The sequence below is a fragment of the Montipora capricornis genome, chromosome 9 (genome assembly GCF_036669925.1).
Source record: "Montipora capricornis isolate CH-2021 chromosome 9, ASM3666992v2, whole genome shotgun sequence".
NCBI classification, from domain to species: Eukaryota; Metazoa; Cnidaria; class Anthozoa; order Scleractinia; family Acroporidae; genus Montipora; species Montipora capricornis.
Window position 1 is genome coordinate 23,665,976 of NC_090891.1, and position 6,306 is coordinate 23,672,281.

Sequence of the window (6,306 nt, forward strand, 5' to 3'; positions counted from 1 at the left end):
TTTATAAATTTTGTGTGAAGTTGAACCATGTTAGAGACTTATTGACCGACCTATACTGTTTGAACTAGTTGCATATCTTGATAAAAATTGGCTACCATTGATATCTTATCTGAAAGTCAAATTAATTTCGTCTATCCAAAACCAAACAACTCAAAGCTGCGCATCTTAAAGCCAGATCAGCGACTCTCTTCCCAAAGCAATAAGAACATTTTCTGATAGTAAATAAGTCTGACAAATACGTCATCTTCTCCGTCTGACAATGTTAGGGCGAGTAGCTGATCATTTAAATTGATGACTATGAATTATGAACAATTATTCGAATAAGTCTATGAGATACAGTAAAATCCACCCCTTCATTAACAATTTGTTTGATACACTGAATGTTCAGTAGCTTGAAAATGTGTCATGGCAGTTAAATCCAAAGACAAACGAAGGAATATTTAATTAAGTGCCCTTTTAATAGTGTTAATTGCAAAGGACTTATACGGATACAAGAAGCAAGCTTCCTTATAGATTGTTCTAATTGTGATAAAACCTTCGAGAGAAATCTCACCCAAAAGCATGACCATTTGCATTTGTCTTGTGGTCAATTGTTCTGGTGCTTATACAGTATAGAGAATCGGCTAAGGAATCATACACGAAGTGTCTTCAACCCGGAATTATTTCGAGAAGTCACCAATTTGCTATCATAATTGGTTACTTGTAAATCTCATTTAAAATATTTTTGATTCGTATCCACACACGAATCATGCTCTCCATGCTTGGTTCGATGTAAATATCCCAACAGCGAAGGGAAGTATGGTGTTAGGAAGCAAATAATCGATACGCAGAATAAACTACACCTCTTCTATGTTAACACTATGTTTGCAATTACATCTTCGCTACTTTTAATAAAATCACTACATCAAAGTGTGCGGATCAGTGGCTAACAATCCCTAGACTCGCTGCAATAGAAAATATTCGACAAAAGATTCCGGCGCTCGAAATAAGCTCTGGATGTAATTCTTACTTAAAGCTATATTTCCCTATGACCATCTTTTAAAAAACTCTTCTCTGTCTACGCGAGTAGCTGATCATTTGAATTGATGACTATGAATTATGAACAATTGAATAAGTCTATGAGATACAGTAAAATCCTTCCCTTCATCAGCCATTTGTTTGATTCACTGAATGTTCAGTGTTATGGCAAAGACAAACAAGAAATATTTAATTAAGTGCCCTTTTAATAGTGTTAATTGCAAAGGACTTATACGGATACAAGAAGCAAGCTTCCTTATAGATTGTTCTAATTGTGATAAAACGTTCAAGAGAAATCCCGCTCAAAAGCATGTCCAGCAATAATTAGCTAAAAAAATTATGCATGTGCATTTCCATTTGTCTTGTGGTCAATTATTCTGGTACTTATACAGTGTAGAGAATCGGCTAAGGAGTCATACACGAAGTGTCTTCAGCCCGGAATTATTTCGAGACGTCACCAATTTGCTATCATAATTGGTTACTTGTAAATCTCATTTACAATATTTTTGATTCGTATCCACACACTAATCATGCTTTCCATGCTTGGTTCGATGTAAATATCCCAAGAGCGAAGGGAAGTATGGTGTTAGGAAGCAAATAATCGATACGCAGAATAAACTACACCCCTTCTATGTTAACATCATGTTTGCAATTAATCTTCGCTACTTTTAATAAAATCACTACATCAAAGTGTGCGGATCAGTGGCTAACAATCCCTAGACTCGCTACAATAGAAAATATTCGACAAAAGATTCCGGCGCTCGAAATAAGCTCTGGATGTAATTCTTACTTAAAGCTTTATTTCCCTATGCCCATCTTTTAAAAAACTCTGACGAGAAGTGAGATTCCCCTTTGAATCCTGTCGCGTTCTTAAGTTTCTCGAGATCGCATATTCTTCGTGCGCAAAATCGCAGCTTGGAAACTGGTGTGTGAAGTAGATTATCATTGAATAAGTGCTTCACAAATCGTCAAATAGGGACAATCCTCCGAAAACATGATTGCCGACATTCCCATTGAAATTCGTTTTTGTTGTACCGGTGAGTGTGTTAACCTTCAATGTAAACCCAATAAAAAAGAACAACAACTGCACTTTTCTCCATTTTGAAAGCTTACAAGAGTTTTTCCGCTAATATCTTTAGCTCCATCCTGTTACTCTCCTCTTCAGAACTGTGATTCAACAGTGCATGGCATGAAGAAATATTTCTGCCAAAAATCTGAACTGCGGATGCGAAATGTTGCGACATTAAAAGTCATTGCAGTAAACGAAGCATGTACATGTAAGTCTGACAAAACGAAGTAAGTCTGACAAAAGAAAACAACTAAGGTTTGAACGAAACTTTCTTTTGAATATATTCATTTTGTAACTTTTTTGAGGTTCGCAGGTAGCAACTTGACTTATGCTTGATTAGCAGGGAGAAGGATTTTCGTGTAACTGCAAAGTAATCTTACGTTCTTTGCGTTGGTATGATACGACTGTCTATCTTGTATTTCGAATTTCTGAACAACAGCTCTAGTTCAATTTATAAGTATCTTTTTCAGTAAACCGGATGATATCCCAGGTATTAAATGTCCACGTTATATATCTGGGAATCTATTGTAACAATTTATAAATTTTGCGCGAAGTTGAACCATGTTAGAGACTTATTGACCAACCTATACTGTTTAAACTAGTTGCATATCTTGATTACAAATGGCTACCATTGGTATCTTATCTAAAACTCAAATTAATTTCTTCTATCCAAAACCAAACATCTCAAAGCTTCGCATCTTAAAACCAGATCAGCAAGGCTCTCTTCCCAAAGCAATAAGAACATTTCCTTATAGTAAATCAGTCTGACAAATACGTCGTCTTCTCCGTCTGACAATGTTTAGGGCGAGTAGCTGATCATTTGAATTGATTACTATGAATTATGAACAATTATTTGAATATGTCTATGAGATACAGTACAATCCATCCCTTCATCAACAATTTGTTGGATTCACTGAATGTCCAGTAGCTTGAAAATTGTGTTATGGCAGTTAAATCCAAAGGCAAAGGAAGAAATATTTAATTAAGTACCGCTTTAATAGTGTTCATAGTGTAAATGCTTTTCATGCTTGGTTCGATGTAAATACTCCAGCAGCGAAGGTAAGTATGATATCGATGTTAGAAAGCAAATAGTCGATACGGAGAATAAACTACACCTCTTCCATGTTATGTTTGCAATTACATCTTCGCTACTTTTAATAAAATGACTGCCTCAAAGTCTGCGGATCAATTGCTAACAATCCCTAGCTTCGCTACTACAAAAAAAAATTCAACAAAAGATTCCAACGCTCAAAGAAATCACTGGATGTAATTCTTACTTAAAGCCATATTTTCCTATGAACATCCTTTAAAGAACTTTGACGAGTACTGACATTCGCCTTTGACTCCTGTCGCATTCTCCCATTTCCCAAGATCGCATATTCTTCGTGAGCAAAATTGCAGCTGGGAAACTGGTGTGTAAAATAGGGTATCATTGAGTTAGTGCTTCGCAAATCGACTAATAAGGACAATCCTTGGATAACATTGTCAACATTTCCATTGAAATTCGTTTTTGTTGTACCCATGAGTGTGTTAACCTTCAATGTAAACCCTATTTAAAAAGAACAAGAATTGCACTTTTCTCCATTTTGAAAGCTTACAAGAGTTGCCCCGTTAATTTCTTTACCTCTTTCCTGTTACTCTGCGCTTCAGAATTGTGATTCATCAATGCATGGCATAAAGAGATATTTCTGCCAAAAATCTGAACTGCGGCTGCGAAATGTTACGATAATAAAATAGTAATAATAATAATAACAATAATAATAATAATAATAATAATAATAATAATAATAATAATGGCTTTATTCAGCATTTCCACAAGGTGGCTCTTCATCTGCTAAAATATGTCATCTAAAATAAAAATAAATAAATATATCTATTTACAGTGCATAACAGAAACGGTTAAGTTAAAATCAAGACAGTTCCTTACACATCCAGGTAAAATATTAAAGCTTTTAGCAGCTTGGTCTTGATAAATATATGACACTAATGGGATTTCAAGCTGCATAGCTGCACTGGACCTCAGAGTTCGATTGTGCATAAATTGCTTCAGTCGCAGGTAACCTGGCCATTCACGAGAATAAATCGCCTTGTGAACTAGCTTTAACAGCTGCCATTCGATACGTTCTTTGACTGGTAGCCAACTTAGCTTTATAATATCCTCACTTTCAACAAATTTACCAACAACAAAGCTCGCGCATGCTGATTGAATTCTTTGTAGGCGTTTAACAAGGTAATGTGGTAAATTATGATAAACAACACAATTGTAGTACAACTTGGAAAGTACTAGGGCCTGAACTAACTGCTTGCGAATATGAAATGGAAGAAAGTTCCTCAGTTTCTTTAAGATTCCAAGAGTGCGATAGCAAGAAGCTGAAGTTTGCTTGACATTTTCTTCCCATTTTAGGTTGTGATCAATGTGCGTCCCTAAAAGTTTTGCCGAAGACACACGTTCTAAGGATATACTTCCAACTCTTAAGTCAATGTCAATGTTATTAAGTTCATGATAGGATGAGAGTTTAGTGGAAGATAATAACATGTACTTTGTTTTGCTGGGATTTAAAGCCAGATTTGCTTCATTAGCCCAACATTGCAGTTTATCCACATTACGTTGCACTGAAATAATACAAGATGTTAGTTCAGCAGGCTTAGATGCTTGATATATGGTTGTGTCATCAGCATATTGATGGCAAGCACAATCGAGTTTCCCTTGGAGATCAGCAATATATATGTTGAAAATGAGAGGACCCATGATCGAACCTTCTGGGACTCCAAAGCTAATACTGACAGATTTTGAAATCCGGTCATCGATTTGAACAAACTGCTCTCTTCCACACAAGTAGTTGACTGTCCATTTAAGGTATGACTTTGAAAATCCGAGAACATTCATTTTCTCAAGCACAGACTTATACTTGACAGTGTCAAAAGCTTTCGAGAAGTCAGCTAAAACGAGCGAGCGAGCTTCACGTATTTTCTTCTTCAGGAGGTTTCGCACATCACGAAACTTTTGCCAGATGTCTTGTGCTTTAGTCGCGTGTGCTTCGAACCGAAGCTTGTTCCTCAGTAGCTGGGTCTGCCGTCTTTCATCTTTTTGTAACCATGGAGCCGGAGGACGAGTTAGTCTAATACGCTTTAGCGGCGCATGTCGTTCTATACACTGCAATATAAGGCCACTAAAAACGTCAAGTTTTTCATTGGGATCCTCCAAAGCATAAACAACACTCAATGGGAGGTTAGCACAGTCTTCCACGTAAGACTCCTCATTGAACTGACGCTCATTACGAATGTATTTAAACCTTGGAGCAAAGCGCGTAACACGTATATCTATGCAAGCGTAAGGAGCATCATGATCACTGATGGTTGAGCAAGGCAGGACATTGATGAATTTTACACGTTGCGAACAATTGGAAATGATATGGTCGATGAGTGTTTCACTTTGACGTGTCGTTCTAGTAGGTTTGTCCACATGTTGCGTTAAGTTAAAAATATACAAGAGATCAAGGAACTGTCTAGTCATAGGTGTGGATTTTAACAGATCAATGTTAAAGTCTAACCCTAATTGCAGTGACAAGAAAAGAATTCAAGCCGTGCATGGTTGACTTCATTTCTCAACACCATCTTTGTAACCAAATTCCATGCACACAACATAACTTTCAAAGTTCTTCTTTCCCAATCTCGCTTTTCGTTTCTTTTTCTCTATTGAGCGTTCTTGGAGACCTTCTGTAAGTTACAGACGAATAACAAAATGCATTGCGTATAAAGTCACCATGAAACAATCAGTTAAGACAGATTCTCCGTGCAAATTACGCACAAAGATCCGTGTAAGACCTAACTCCATACGGCAAAGAATTCCGTTTGGCAAATATAAATGGTTGGGAGAGATTCGTTTACTATGACATCAAGAAACAGTAACTGTTGATTCACGTTTGCAACCCATCAACTAGTTTCCGGTTCTATGCGACGATTAGTGAGCTAGATGAGATCCAATTTTAAATCAGGAGCAGTTTATTGGGCCCCAAGACGTTGCTTTGAAAATATTCATTTTATAACATTTTCGAGGTTCGCAGGTAGCAACTTGACTTAAGCTTAATTAGCTGGGAGAAGGATTTTCGTGTAACTGCAAAGTAATCTTACGTTCCTCGCCTTGGTATGACCCGATTGTGTATCTTGTACTTCAAATTTCTGAGCAACGGCTCTACTCACTTCAATTTTTAAGTTTCTTT